Raw genomic sequence first — 16,700 nt, forward strand, 5'->3', positions numbered from 1 at the left:
ATACCAATATTAGTCATGATGAGGGAATAGCAGCTGTCAGAAGGTGCCTGGAATCCAGTCCACACTATGCAGGTCCACCGATTGATTTTTTTGTTATTACTTATCGGGTTCATTTTGCACAAAAACTACTTTCTGTTTGATAACGCCTTTTATTTACAGTTACAGGGGACTGCGATGGGGTCCAACATGGCCCCATCGTATGCGAACCTTTTCATGTATGATTTTGTAAAAACTCACATTATGGCGGATCCAGATTTTTCTAAGTTTATTGCATTCTATTTACGTTTCATTGATGACCTGTTCATAGTGTGGACTGGATCACAGGTGGCACTGGATGACTTTATAGGTAGGCTCAATGGGACTGTCGGGTCTATTATGTTTACTTGCACCAGTAGTATAGACCAGCTCAATTTTTTGGATGTGTTGGTGTCCAAGACACCAGAGGGTTTTAAAACTACCCTCTACAGAAAACCTACCGACAAGAATAATTTATTAATGGCAACAAGCTTTCATCCCCAACCCCTAAAACGAGGACTGCCGTTCTCACAATTGGTGAGAGCAGTAAGGATAACGGCCAATAGGAGTGATCTCATCAAAACGTTGGACGAGATGGGACAGAGTTTTATCTCTCGAGGATACGATCACACTGATGTGCGTGTGGCAAAAGAGAGGTGTTTAACCCTGAGAAGGGAGGACTTACTAGTACCACGAAGTAAGGGTACTCAGGAATCAAAGCTTTTGTTCCCCAACACCTACTCTATCAACTCGGGGGTGTTGAGGGGAGCTATCACAAAGCATTGGCACATACTAAGAACAGATCCTGTCATTGGCAAATACTGTGAGCAGACTCCTATGTTCTGTTACAAGAGGAGTGCGAATATTAAGCAACAAGTGGTCGTCACAGATGTGGGCCCGAAACCAGTGACAAGAACCACATGGCTGAACACTGGCACAGGAGCCAAAAAGTGTACAGGATGTGTAGATTGCAAGTATATAATTTGTGGCAGTAGCTGGCAGCATCCAGTAACGAAGCAGGTATACCAACTTAAACATAGGATGGACTGTAACACCAAGTATACTGTTTACATTATACAGTGCCCATGTGACAAGATATACGTGGGCAAAACCATTCGGATGCTTAAAGAGCGTATTAATATGCATCGCTCATCAATTAACAAAGCCGTGATCAAGCTGGATGGGAATACACCCCCGGTCGCTAGACACTTTGCACTTGCAGGTCACCGCCTGAGTGACTTTCGATTTCTCCCATTCGATTATATTCCACCATTAAAGAGGGGTGGGGATAGACACAGCTTGTTGTTGCAACGAGAGAGTTATTGGACCTATACGTTACAATCTATGGCACCTTTAGGTCTGAATGAAGAATTGAACCTAGCGGTGTTTCTTTAAATATAGACCCGACAGCCTACTACCCTGTATCTAGTTCTGCCATTGTATAAAGTTACTATATGTATATAATTTTTCCCACCACCGAATTTACTGCCTATGCCTTTATCTTTTTCTCTTTAATATCCCTATTTGTGATGTATTATATATGTTTATTGTGGGGAGTGTTTGTGGTTGCCACAGCAACGGTATATGACGTAACTACTTAGCATTTATGGTTATGACTTGCTGGGGAGATGGAGACTAATATCTCATATCAGATGCCCGCTGTAATGTTATTTCATAATACCGCAGCGATTAGCTGATTATCAGCAGTCTGTGGGTATATGCATTGTGTTGTGAGCCGCGTTGCCGCGGCAACCGCTTGTATACTTCCGGCGCCTAGGAACCTTTTCTGCTTCCCTGTGCACTTGGACCAGGCATGTTAGTTCCGGGTCCCGTGGAGACTTCCGGGACGCCGTGGAAGCATGCCTGGAGTGCGGGAGTGGTAAGTCTTGATTCCTGGCGCGTGTTTGTGATTATTAATTATTTGATTCAGGTGTATTTCTGTGTTATATATACTGTGAGGATTCATTGTATGGTTGATGCCCTATGAGGAAGGTGATTTGACACCGAAACGGCCCGTCAGGGCTAAGCCTGTGGAATTGAAATGTCTAGCTGATTAATGCTACTGCCACGGATATGCTGAGTATAATGAATTCTTAAACCTTGCTTCAATAAATCGTTTTTACTTGCATGTTATATGCTATGGTGTGCTGGACCTGTCTGTCCCAGGATTGGATTTGACTGACTAAGGACTGATACACAATATTGATTGATTGTCCCTGCACCCAGATTGGTATCCCTACTTAGAGTGTGCGTTTCCTCTCTACGCCATATATATATATATATATATATATATATATATATATATATATATGGACAAAGTAGATTTGAGTGAGATGTGCGCCAAGAGATTTTTTAACAGGTGATCCTCCACGGATGTCAGGTCCCATATATTGCAATCCCCTTTAAGTATACTGGGTGTCAGCTTAGTCCAGGAACAGTGGTGTACTGTTCAAAGGGTAGTTTTGGAAAAAGATTTGGTTTGGACTAGGATAGCGACTTATTTGCACGTTTTAAGTAAACATGGGACAATAATTGTAATAAAGGTGAACAATTTATTTAACACAGAGAGATAAGATAAAAAAATATATAAAAAAATATACAGGGGATATAAAAATATATAAAAAAGACAGAAAAAAATATATATATATAAAAAGATTACAATATATTAAGTGTGTAATAAAATTGGGAGAGATAAAGTAGGTCAGTAAAGCAGACTGGCCAGACTAAAAACCAATATACTAAGTATGTAACTGACTAAAAGCTATATGCAAGACAACTAAAACTATAAATAGCAGGGTATTCAGTTGCGAAAAATGAAGAATCAAAAAAATGAAATATCAGCTTAACTTGGAGCAGTGCGGTGAGGAGCAGGTGACCGAAGTTTATCACAACATGTTTCGTCCGATAGGACTTCGTCAGGGGTAAGGGACTGAATGACTGAGGCTGTATTTATGACAGGGATAGAGACTATGGTGCCGCCCCTCTCGTTAGCAATGCTTAATTGGACCAGGTATAAGTTAAGCACAAAACAATGATTAGAGATATGTGGTACATGCTACAATAGGCATCTAGTGGCCCCACTTATAGATATCCGAAAACGAGCTGTACAGAGTCTGAAAACTTGATAGTAAGGTTTGGAGTGTGTCAGCTCCGTTTGGAAGGAGCGTGACATCACATCCGCCCCACTTCCGCCACACATCCGGCGTCAGTATAGCGCTACTGCGCATGTGCGCCTAGTTCTTATAGCGTTATGAAGTTTCTTCAGTTAGTAACATATGCGTCCTTGTGCGCATGCGCGTTCTGACTCGACCCTCCGTTTCTGCGCATGTGCGCTATGTCTCTGATGCTCTGTGTCCTTCTGTGTTGTTCATAGGAGACACTCTCGTGTAACAACACTGCGGGGGTACTTCTGGTGCTGACAGTTTGGCTTGAAGTTAACTCATTCATGGCAGGCTTTGTTTGAAGACTCCCATATTTTGGGATTGTGGTAGCCCATGCGCAGGGGGTTCAGTTTATTCTGTAAATGATTCTCAGGAATGTGAGAATCAGTAATAGTGGGCGAAAAAAAAAATATATATATATAAATTAGAAATATATTTTCAAGTAATTAATAAGTATATATGCAAATTAGGAATAATCAGAATAATATATAAGAAACCCTCTGTTTAATTAATTAGTTATGGAAAGCACAATTAGCGGTATTAAAGGAAAATACACCATTGGGGCACATGCACAGTGGTGTTGAGTGACGTATTCACGAAAGTACATAAGAATGAAGAATAAAAAGAGAAAAAAATGATATACAGAATGAATGTGATGGGTTATAAAGATAGTTTATTTATTAAATGTGTATAATTACAATGGTGGGTACAGTGCATACAGAAACTCGCCAATGATGTTATATTACAGCACCCGATATTCCTGGGAGGTCCCCCTGCCCAGTACTGATCAGGCCCAGCACTGTTTAGCTTCCAAGTTCGGATGTGGTTGGGCGTCCCAGTGTGGTATGGCTGTATTGTGGTTGGTTGGAGATCCGTGCATGTGTATTGTTACCACCTATGCAATCAAGACACTATGGCAACTAATTAGGTATAATAATATTGGGGTGATAATATGAAGCAGTGGATGGAGACTCTGGGGGTGGCAATTACGGTGAAAATAAAGGGTGGTTTATTATATTTAAATATAAGAGGGTACCATGACTGGACTTCCCAGATGGTTACCCATTCCGGTACTATTCAGCGGGAACCTAGTTGCAGATCACTGACCGCTCAGGGGTCTCATCTTCTTTTCATTGTATGAAGGGTGCTATCTCATAGCTCTCGTTGAAGCCCTCTGGATGCAGGGTGTTCAGTTCATAAATCCAATACATCTCTCTACGTGAAAGAAGATTTGATAGATCACCTCCTCTCTCTCCGAGGGAAACGAGTTCGATGCCTCTGAATGTCAATTTTTCCGGGTCCGAGTCATGGTGTAAACTGAAGTGTTGTGAAACAGCATGTGTCTGTACTTTGTTTTTTATGTTCCTCACATGCTCCTGTATGCGGATTTTCAGTGCCCTCTTAGTTTTACCTATGTAGCGTCGTTCACACGGACATTCCAGCATGTATACAACTGATGTTGTGTTACAGTTAATAAAATGTTTAGTCTTGAATTCTTTGGTTTTGTCCTTATTGAAAAAGTTCTTTCTATTTGGGTGAAGGTATTTGCAGATATTACAGTGACCACATTTGTAGCTGCCAGTGCATTTTGGTAGGCCTCCCTGTCGGCTGGGTTCTTCTCTCAACATGCTGGGTGCTAGAAGGTCTTTCAGATTTTTTTGCTTACGATACACAATTTGTGGTTTTGCAGGTAAGGATTCTTTCAGGATGGGATCCAACCGTAAGATGTTCCAGTGCTTGTTCAATGCCTCCTTGATTAATCCTTCATGGTGATTGTAAGTTGTGATGAATTTGACATCCGGTTCTCTGTTCTCTTTGGGCTTATATTCAAGAAGTTTCTTCCTGTCTAGTGTTTTTGCTCTTTTGTTAGCCTTCTCCAAGATGTGAGTCGGGTATTTCTTCTCCTTGAATCGGTTTGAGATGACTTCAAGTTGTAAATCTCTGTCCTCTTCCCTTTTGCAGTTACGGGTGATTCTATGATATTGGGAGTAGGGGATGTTATTCTTCCATTTTTGTAAATGTCCACTCTCGTAATGTACGTAGCTATTGGTATCGACCTTTTTTATAAAGTTCTTGGTTATTACATTGTTGGATGCGCCTGTTAGTACTAGATCCAGAAATTCAATTTCTTTGTCATTGATGTTTGAAGTAAAAACCAAATTAAGATCGTTCTCTCCGATATATTTTAAAAACTCATAAAATCTCTGTTTGGAGCCATCCCAGACAATTAAAATGTCATCTATATATCGTTTGAATATGATGAGGTTCTGTTTAAAAGGATGATCATTGTAAATGAATCTTCTCTCCCAGTATCCCATTAGCAAGTTTGCAAAACTTGGGGCAAATATTGTGCCCATGGCAGTCCCGCAGATTTGTAAGTAGAAGTGATTAAGAAATTTAAAATAATTATGTTTTAAGATAAAATTCATGATATCACAGATAAATTTCCTGTGTGTTGTGGAGAGAGAGTCATCTTCTTCCAGGAACTCATTACATGCCTTAATTCCCACATGGTGTTGGATACATGTATAAAGAGATTGTACATCTATGGTTGCCCACATGTAACCTTCCTTCCACGTAAATTCCTCCATGAGGTTCAGGACTGATGTGGTGTCCTTCAGATAAGATGGTAGGCTGTTCACATGTGGTCGTAGAAAGATATCCGCGTATTCCGATAGATGAGAAGTTAGGGACTCGATCCCTGCCACTAGGGGTCTCCCGGGTGGGTTGTCCATGGATTTATGCACTTTCGGAAGAAAGTAAAAGACAGGAGTGGTTGGATTCACATGTAGTAAGTATTGGAATTCTTCTTTGGTGAGAACATTATCCCTTAGTCCTTGTAATAGTAGGGGTCTTAGTTCGTCAATATAATTTTCTTTTGGATCTTTCTGGAGTTTAGTATAGGATATACTGTCACTTAGAAGACGTTCAGCTTCCAATATGTATGCAGTTCTGTCCATGATCACAATGCCTCCCCCCTTGTCTGCTGCCTTAATGACAATGCTTTCGTCCTTTTGTAGTGTTTCCAAAGCCTCTTTTTCTTTTCGCGTGAGATTCTTGTCAATTGGTTGTAGTACCTCATTTCCACATAATTCTTGTTTCACCAGTTCGTAGAAAGTGCCGATATATTGTCCCTTGGATTCGATCGGGTAGAATTACAACTTGAAGTCATCTCAAACCGATTCAAGGAGAAGAAATACCCGACTCACATCTTGGAGAAGGCTAACAAAAGAGCAAAAACACTAGACAGGAAGAAACTTCTTGAATATAAGCCCAAAGAGAACAGAGAACCGGATGTCAAATTCATCACAACTTACAATCACCATGAAGGATTAATCAAGGAGGCATTGAACAAGCACTGGAACATCTTACGGTTGGATCCCATCCTGAAAGAATCCTTACCTGCAAAACCACAAATTGTGTATCGTAAGCAAAAAAATCTGAAAGACCTTCTAGCACCCAGCATGTTGAGAGCAGAACCCAGCCGACAGGGAGGCCTACCAAAATGCACTGGCAGCTACAAATGTGGTCACTGTAATATCTGCAAATACCTTCACCCAAATAGAAAGAACTTTTTCAATAAGGACAAAACCAAAGAATTCAAGACTAAACATTTTATTAACTGTAACACAACATCAGTTGTATACATGCTGGAATGTCCGTGTGAACGACGCTACATAGGTAAAACTAAGAGGGCACTGAAAATCCGCATACAGGAGCATGTGAGGAACATAAAAAACAAAGTACAGACACATGCTGTTTCACAACACTTCAGTTTACACCATGACTCGGACCCGGAAAAATTGTCATTCAGAGGCATCGAACTCGTTTCCCTCGGAGAGAGAGGAGGTGATCTATCAAATCTTCTTTCACGTAGAGAGATGTATTGGATTTATGAACTGAACACCCTGCATCCAGAGGGCTTCAACGAGAGCTATGAGATAGCACCCTTCATACAATGAAAAGAAGATGAGACCCCTGAGCGGTCAGTGATCTGCAACTAGGTTCCCGCTGAATAGTACCGGAATGGGTAACCATCTGGGAAGTCCAGTCATGGTACCCTCTTATATTTAAATATAATAAACCACCCTTTATTTTCACCGTAATTGCCACCCCCAGAGTCTCCATCCACTGCTTCATATTATCACCCCAATATTATTATACCTAATTAGTTGCCATAGTGTCTTGATTGCATAGGTGGTAACAATACACATGCACGGATCTCCAACCAACCACAATACAGCCATACCACACTGGGACGCCCAACCACATCCGAACTTGGAAGCTAAGCAGTGCTGGGCCTGATCAGTACTGGGCAGGGGGACCTCCCAGGAATATCGGGTGCTGTAATATAACATCATTGGCGAGTTTCTGTATGCACTGTACCCACCATTGTAATTATACACATTTAATAAATAAACTATCTTTATAACCCATCACATTCATTCTGTATATCATTTTTTTCTCTTTTTATTCTTCATTCTTATGTACTTTCGTGAATACGTCACTCAACACCACTGTGCATGTGCCCCAATGGTGTATTTTCCTTTAATACCGCTAATTGTGCTTTCCATAACTAATTAATTAAACAGAGGGTTTCTTATATATTATTCTGATTATTCCTAATTTGCATATATACTTATTAATTACTTGAAAATATATTTCTAATTTATATATATATTTTTTTTTTTCGCCCACTATTACTGATTCTCACATTCCTGAGAATCATTTACAGAATAAACTGAACCCCCTGCGCATGGGCTACCACAATCCCAAAATATGGGAGTCTTCAAACAAAGCCTGCCATGAATGAGTTAACTTCAAGCCAAACTGTCAGCACCAGAAGTACCCCCGCAGTGTTGTTACACGAGAGTGTCTCCTATGAACAACACAGAAGGACACAGAGCATCAGAGACATAGCGCACATGCGCAGAAACGGAGGGTCGAGTCAGAACGCGCATGCGCACAAGGACGCATATGTTACTAACTGAAGAAACTTCATAACGCTATAAGAACTAGGCGCACATGCGCAGTAGCGCTATACTGACGCCGGATGTGTGGCGGAAGTGGGGCGGATGTGATGTCACGCTCCTTCCAAACGGAGCTGACACACTCCAAACCTTACTATCAAGTTTTCAGACTCTGTACAGCTCGTTTTCGGATATCTATAAGTGGGGCCACTAGATGCCTATTGTAGCATGTACCACATATCTCTAATCATTGTTTTGTGCTTAACTTATACCTGGTCCAATTAAGCATTGCTAACGAGGGGGGCGGCACCATAGTCTCTATCCCTGTCATAAATACAGCCTCAGTCATTCAGTCCCTTACCCCTGACGAAGTCCTATCGGACGAAACATGTTGGGATAAACTTCGGTCACCTGCTCCTCACCGCACTGCTCCAAGTTAAGCTGATATTTCATTTTTTTGATTCTTCATTTTTCGCAACTGAATACCCTGCTATTTATAGTTTTAGTTGTCTTGCATATAGCTTTTAGTCAGTTACATACTTAGTATATTGGTTTTTAGTCTGGCCAGTCTGCTTTACTGACCTACTTTATCTCTCCCAATTTTATTACACACTTAATATATTGTAATCTTTTTATATATATATATATATTTTTTTCTGTCTTTTTTATATATTTTTATATCCCCTGTATATTTTTTTATATATTTTTTTATTTTATCTCTCTGTGTTAAATAAATTGTTCACCTTTATTACAATTATTGTCCCATGTTTACTTAAAACGTGCAAATAAGTCGCTATCCTAGTCCAAACCAAATCTTTTTCCAAATATATATATATATATATATATATATATATATATATATATATATATATATATATATATATATATATACACACACACAGTATATACACAGAAATATGCAGTGTATAGTGTATACTGTATGTGATTTATAGATGTGGCCATCTTTAGGCAGCCAACACCTCTGAGGCACTAGAAAGGTGCAGCTGCTGAAGAAAAAACTTTGCAGGGGCCCTCCGTGACCAAAACATATCCCACCTTCAACACATAGCTTCCCGGGACATCACTGTTGCCACCAGCAACCCTCCCATTCCTGAACACTGCCACTACAGACACTACTGATAGCACACACCACGTTCCTACTAATGCCATGAATGGGGGGGGGGGGTTTAGAGCTGTAAGGGGAGAGAGAACATGAGGGGGGTAGACTGTGTGGGGGAGGGGGAGGTCGCGGGTGCCGCGAATGGGGGAGGGGGTGTTGAGTTTGGGAGGAGACAGCATGAGGGGGGTAGCCTGTTTGGGGGAGAGGTTAGCTTGTGTGAGAGAGGGGGGGGGGGGGTCGGGTGCCATGAATGGGGGGAGGGGGGGTTGAGGTTGTGAGGAGAGAGAGAGCATGAAGGGGTAGCTTGTGTGGGGGAGGGGGGATCGCGGGTGCCGCGAATGGGGGGAGGGGGGGTCGCGGGGGCCGCGAATGGGGGGAGGGGGGCCCAATCATAGGAATAGGAAGGATCAAGGATGTATGTTAGATCAGGGGGGGGGGGGGGTTGCTGCCAGGGCCTGGTGGCTGAATACCAGCCAGGGATGGGTGCAGCAATTTTAAAACGGGCAGGCTAGAGCGGGGGAGGGAGGGCACGAATCACTCACCGAGTAGCTGAGTGCTAGAAGTTGGCAGCTGCAGCTTCGCTTCCTTCCTCCTGCTCTCCTCTGCATAGCTTTCCTGCTGCTGGTCTGCTGCTCCTCCTGCAGCTCACTACCGGCCCTGCAGAGAGTGCATTAAAACCTGTCACAGGTGTCGGATTTCCACCTGCCAAGCATTTTGGGGAGTCTTCACAGCATAGAAAATGGCCGCCAGGGTCTCCACACAGAATGAGGGCTCATAGGATACAGCATTCAGGCGCCCCCCCCCCCCCCCCCATTGCTGGGCTTCCACCACCGGTATCCAAGCCCGCTAAATTGGAGATCAATCCCCTGCCTAATGGGGATTGATCTCTGCCTGCGCTCAGTACCCTGGTGGTATAGTGGAGAACCCGGCTTGGGGGAGAGTGTCCACACCAGCACTGTACACTGCCTCCCAAGTGCCACAGCTAACGGAGAGAGCATCTCTTACCCTCCCTAATCTCCGGCCACGCTGTCCCGGAGGAGCGGTCGCTCTGGCGGTGCAGGTCGCTTGTGCTGGTCCTTTGTCCACTGTGTACCTGATTTGCTAGACCTTGCAGGAAGTAATGGACGGTGGCAGGGTGTTGGCGCAGCAGAGCCAGAGTCGCTATGACTACTGTCGCTGCTTGCTCAGTGTTAAAATAAAAAAGATAAAAGCTAGGGATTGCCTTAAGGGAATACCAGGAGAAAAAACAGGTGCATCTGCTTCATGCAGGCACCAACAAACAACTGAGGGTCCTGTGCTAGGAGGCGGCGGTTATAGGGGAGAGGAGACAGGCAAGCTGGGAAGCCCAAAAGCTTTGGAGATTGGTGCCCGGTCCTCTGGATCTGTCCAAGATCCTTGAAGAAGGAATTGGCATTTCTGGTCAGACTGGGGCAGCGTCTTGGCAGACCAGGGTGGTATTTGGGTGCACTGTGGACAAGGATGTGATTTGAATGCTATGGGTTGAAACACCTTGGGGATAACATCAGTGCCAGGAACTGGGATGGCCAAGTGTTAGGCCAGAGGGGATAAGCACTTAGGGGGGAGGGTTAGGGTTAGGCACTAACAAGTAGGGTTAGGGGAAGGCTGCACGAGGGTTAGGGGGGAAAGGGTACCTATACTTACAGAGCCTCTAACATGATTCTGTTCAGTGAGTGAGTGGATCAGAACACTCCTGGACTTAGAACGTACCTGATTTATCACCTACCTCTAAAATAGTAAAACCTGAAGTATGGCTGCATAAATGTACAAATAGATCTGTGAACCAATCGCTGCTTACACCGTGCTTCTGCTAATAGGGTAATAGGGTGGTCCAGGACTTAAGGTGGTCATGCAGAGGTGGACGAACTCATCTCTCTATGCTACCTAATAACCCCCCTATTAGGTGGAGGCAGGGCTAGTGGTAGGATTTTTGGCATCCCCTTGCAAACTAGAATGATTTTCTGTGACAATTACATTTTTATTTACATAGGTTCTGTCACTGGTTAAAAAGTAGAGATGAGCGGGTTTTGGTTTGGATCCTAACCCCCACGGACTTACCTGATCCGGCGCCATTTTCAAACAGGCTGGTGATTTCAGACAGCACGGATGTCTGCTGAGCGGAGTGGGGGGGATAACATGCTGGGGGGGGGGGGGATGATTTATGCATAGGGGGCTGCTGCTAGTGCTACAGAGGGGGCTACATTATTTTAATTCATTTTTTTTTAAATGACTGCTGCCAGTGCACAGTATAAGTCCAGGGTGGCTGCATGTGTGCTGCATCAGTCCAGGGTGCCCGCATGTGTGCTGCGTCAGTTCAGGGTGCCCACATTTGTACTGTATCCATCCAGGGGTGCCCACATGTGTCCTGTATTTGTCCAGGGGTGCCCACATTTATGCTGTATCAGTCCAGGGGTGCCCGCATGTGTACTGTATCCATCCAGGGGTGCCCACATGTGTGCTGTATTTGTCCAGGGGTGCCCACATGTGTGCTGTATCAGTCCAGGGGTGCCCGCATATGTACTGTATCCATCCATTGGTGCCCACATGTGTGCTGTATTTGTCCAGGGGTGCCCACATGTGTGCTGTATCAGTCCAGGGGTGCCCGCAAGTGTGCCGTACAATTCTATGGGTGCCCCCTTGTGTCCTGTATCAGTCCAGGGGTGCCCGCATGTGTGCCATATAATTCTATGGGTGCCCCCATGTGTCCTGTATCAGTCCTGGGGTGCCCGCATATGTGCCGTATAATTCCAGGGGTGCCCCATGTGTCCCATATCAGACCAGGGAAGCTGCCCTTTTTTTAATGAAAATAAAAATAAGGTTTTTTTTTTTTTTTTTACTGCAAGGGCTCTTAAATGCGCTGTAGTCCAGGGGTAAGCCAAGAGTGCTGTATAATTCATGGGGTGTTGCTAAGTAAGGTGTGCTGCTCTTTTTTATAATTAAAAGAATACACATTTTTATTTTTACTGCAGGAATTTGTCTGCCGTATAATTCCATGCCTGCCGCCATGTGTGCCGTATCAGTCCAGGGGTGCCGCCATCTGTGCCGTATAATTCCATGTGTACTGTATCAGGTCAGGGGTGCCACCATCTGTGCCGTATAATTCCTGGGGTAAGCCAAGTCTGCCGTATAATTCATGGGGTGCTGCCAAGTGTGCCATATCAGTCCAGGGGTGATGCTAAGTGTGCCATATCAGTCCATGGGCGAGCCAAGTCTGCCAAATAATTCCTGGGGTGAGCCAACTCTGCCTATAATTTATGGGGTGCTGCCATGTGTGCTGTATTAGTCCAGGGGTGATGCTAAGCGTGCCATATCAGTCCAGGGGTGATGCTAGGTGTGCCGTATCAGACTAGGGGGGATGCTAAGTGTGCTATATCAGTCCAGAGGTGATGCTAAATGTGCCGTATCAGTCCAGGGGTAATTCTAGGTGTGCAGTATCAGCCTAGAGGGGATGCTAAGTGTGCCATATCAGTCTAGTGTTTGTGTCGCACACTATTGTGGCTTATCATAGTTATCCAGCTACCTCGGTGCAACCTTTTGCCCTAAAAAAGGTGTGAGCTGTTCAGAATAGACTGGAAATGAGTGGAAATGAATGTTATTGAGGTTAATATAGCGTAGGAGCAAAAAATAAAAACCAAAATTCTGCGATTTTAGCAGTTTTTATGCTTTTTTAACAAAAAATCAGAACCCAAAACCCAAAAAATCCAAACACAAAACACTTAGGAGGTGTTTTGCCAAAACCCATCAGAACCCAAAACCTCAAGGTAATCAGAACCCAAAACCCAAAACCCGAAAAGTGGCCGGTGCACATCCCTATTAAAAAGAGGTGTAATGTAGGCATGACTTTAGCCAGCCCCAGAACCTGTGTACAGCATAGGTGTTCTGGATTAAAGGGATATTATGATGACAAGCCAACCCTATATGGCATTACGGTGACTGGAAAGTCAACCAATGAGAATACCAACAATAGGTTAGAAACACACATTTGAAATTTTTAGCAAAACGTCCCCTTACTATAAAGTTCGACAAAGGTTGGAGGTTGCACAGTTTTGATGTTACATTTTAGCTTGTCCCCAAAGAGGTTTTGTAACTGAAATATCCACAAATACACTACATCTCCTGGCTGCTGTCAATTGGACCTCGTCCGCGCCTCCCAGTTCATTCACTTGTGGAACGTTGTTCTGCAGAGAAGAATAGTTATGCATAAACTAATCCAATAAAAATGTAAATGTGTAACACAGGGTTGCCAACCCTCCTGGACAGAGCCGGCGCCACCACTAGGCAAATCTAGGCATTTGCCTAGGGTGCCGGCCACTGGAGGGCCGGTTACCTGTCCTACGGTGCTGTGTATTTAAATCTGGCGGCGGAGGCAGCGGGGGTCCCTGCAGTCCATTAGAAATCACGAGCGCTATCCGCCGGGCTATGCGGAAGCACGGCGCAGGCTGATCTCAGCCAATCAGCGTGCTGCCAGTGTTTTCACACTAGAAGCGCTTCCGCATAGCCCGGCGGATAGCGCTCGTGATTTCTAATGGACTGCAGGGACCCCCGGTGCCTCCGCCGCCAGATTTAAATACACAGCGCCACAGGACAGGTACCCCCCGGCACCGGGGCGCCACCCCACCCCGACTCGCCTGGGGCGCTCCGGTGCCTTGCACCGGCCCTGCTCCTGGAATGGCTGGGAGGATCCCGAAAATCGGGTCCCCCTCCCAGCCCCCCAGAAAGGTGGGCAACCCTCCCGGATTCCGGTGGTCCCCTTCCCCCCCTCATTTACCTGTTGGCAGAAGCTTGAAATTGCCACGATTCGTGGTGTTTCTGCAGGAAGGGGTGGGGCTAAATATGCAAATCAGTCATATTTAGCTCCACCCCCTCATCGGAGACCCGCATATTGCAGGATTTGCATCACTGGGGGCAGGGACTGATGATGTCTCTATCAGGCCCCGCCCCCAGAAGTGATGCTGACAGTCTCCTCTCCGCTGGTGTAACACATTAAATTGAGGCAGCGCAGATCACCAGCATCAGTTATTTCACATATAAGGCTCAAGCTCTGAAAATCATAAAGAAAAGGCAGAGAGTAATTGTTGGGATGGTTCACCTGTGATAACAGGCCGATCACCCTAGAAAGGAGGACAGTCAGCTGTGTAACACTAAACTGAGTGATAACTGATTCTGCTGTGTGTGTAACTGTGTACTTGTAGTACTACTGTCTCCTCTGTGCTGGGGCCTACCTCTGGTGCTGTGCTGTACATAATAATATTATATTATAAAAATAGTCCACTGGTGCCTACTGCAACATAATTATTATAATATCTTTCTGATGGTGCCTAGTACTGCCGTATCTACCTGTCTGGTGCCTAGTACTGCCGTATCTACCACCTGGTGCCTAGTACTGCCGTATCTACCTGTCTGGTGCCTAGTAATGCCGTATCTACCTGTCTGATGCCTAGTACTGCCGTGTCTACCTGTCTGGTGCCTAGTACTGCCGTATCTACTGTCTGGTGCCTAGTTACATAGTTACATAGTAGGTAAGGCTGAAAAAAGACTTGCGTCCATCTAGTTCAACCTGGTATAGATATCCATTGCTGATTTGGTAGGTTCTGGTATTTTACAGACAAATTATATTTCTTATTTGTACCCATGGATGTTTTTCTCCAGTAAATGTTTGTCCAACTTTGCCTTGAACGCATTTAATGAGCCAGCCGTTACCACCTCTCTGGGAAGAGAGTTCCAGAGTTTGACTGTTCTGACCGTAAAGAAATTCTTTCTACTAGCTGAATGAAATCTTTTTTCTTCTAATCTATACTCATGCCCTCGCGTCCTAGATTCCTTTCTAGTAGAAAATAGGGTGTGTGACAGTTCCTTATATTGGCCCTTGATATACTTGTACATGTTGAGCATGTCCCCCCTTAAACGTCTCTTTTCTAATGTAAATAGTCCCAAATTGCTTAATCTCTCCCCGTAGCTTAAATTCTCCATTCCCCTAATAAGCTTTGTTGCTCGCCTTTGGACTTTTTCTAATTCTATGATGTCCTTTTTATAGTGTGGGGCCCAGAACTGTACTCCGTACTCTAGGTGAGGTCTCACCAATGCTTTATATAGTGGCATAATTACCCTTGAGTTCCTAGTTTCCATTCCCCTCTTAATACATGCCAGAATTTTGTTGGCCTTTTTTGTAGCTACATTACAATGGGCACTACATCCTAGATTGCTGTCTATTTGGACTCCTAGATCCTTTTCAAGTATGGAATTACCCAGTTCCTCTCCGCTAAGGTTGTAACTTGCACACTGGTTGTGTCTCCCAAGGTGCATAACCTTACATTTATCTACATTGAACCTCATCTTCCATTTTTTTGCCCACTCATCTAGAATTGCAAGATCATTTTGAAGCATGGTGACATCTTCTGGTGATTTGATGACTTTGCTAAGTTTTGTATCGTCCGCAAAGATGGATACATTGCTGAGTAACCCAATCCCAATATCGTTAATAAAAATGTTAAACAAAATGGGCCCCAAAACCGAACCCTGGGGCACTCCACTTAGTACCGGTATCATATCTGATACGGCACCATTCACAACCACTCTTTGTTCTCTATTACATAGCCAATTCCCTACCCATCTGCAGATATTTTCACCCAATCCTAGGTTCTCCATTTTATTAATCAATCTCTTGTGTGGGACAGTATCAAATGCTTTAGCGAAATCTAGGAAAATCACATCTACAGCATTTCCATTATCGAGGTTTTTGCTAACCTCTTCATAGAACCCTAGTAGATTAGTTTGGCATGAACGATTTTTCACGAACCCATGTTGGTTAGTACTGAGTAGACGGTGATGATCTAAATATTCCTGGATACCATCCCTTAAAAATCCTTCAAATAGTTTACCCACAATTGATGTTAAACTAACGGGTCTGTAATTAGCGGGATCTTCCTTTTTTCCTTTTTTGAATATTGGCACTACCTCTGCTATTCTCCAATCTTTTGGTACTATACCTGACAATAGTGACTTGCTAAAGATATAATGTAGGGGGGTAGCTAGTTCATCCCTTAATTCCATTAATACCCTCGGATGAATCCCATCTGGCCCTGGTGACTTATTTGTTTTGAGTTTGCTTAGCCTCAGTATTATTTCCTTCGGCGTGAAATCCACAATGAGATCTGGCTTATTTGTCCAGTTTGTGGTAAATGTTCGTTCCACAGTCTGCTCTCCCTTAGTAAATACTGATGAGAAGAACTCATTTAACAGTTTTGCTTTTCCCTTGTCCTCAGTAACACTTTTTCCACTAGTATCAGTTAGTGGGCCTATGTTTTCCTTAATTAAACGTTTACTATTTATGTATTTAAAAAACTTCTTTGGGTTGGTTTTGCTTTCAGTGGCTATGCACTCTTCATATAATATTTTAGCTGCTTTGATTACCCCTTT

General features: G+C 43.8%; 2 pseudogenes; one reads left to right on the forward strand and one right to left on the reverse strand.

Annotated features, from left to right (window-relative positions):
• Positions 1–3,915: 3,915 nt before the first annotated feature.
• Positions 3,916–4,033, reverse strand: LOC146029537 (5S ribosomal RNA; annotated as a pseudogene).
• Positions 4,034–7,411: 3,378 nt separating this feature from the next.
• LOC146029416 (5S ribosomal RNA) lies at positions 7,412–7,529 on the forward strand (annotated as a pseudogene).
• The last annotated feature ends 9,171 nt before the right edge of the window (positions 7,530–16,700 follow it).

Source organism: Crinia signifera, chromosome 8 (genome assembly GCF_055691185.1).
Source record: "Crinia signifera chromosome 8, ASM5569118v1, whole genome shotgun sequence".
Taxonomy (NCBI): domain Eukaryota; kingdom Metazoa; phylum Chordata; class Amphibia; order Anura; family Myobatrachidae; genus Crinia; species Crinia signifera.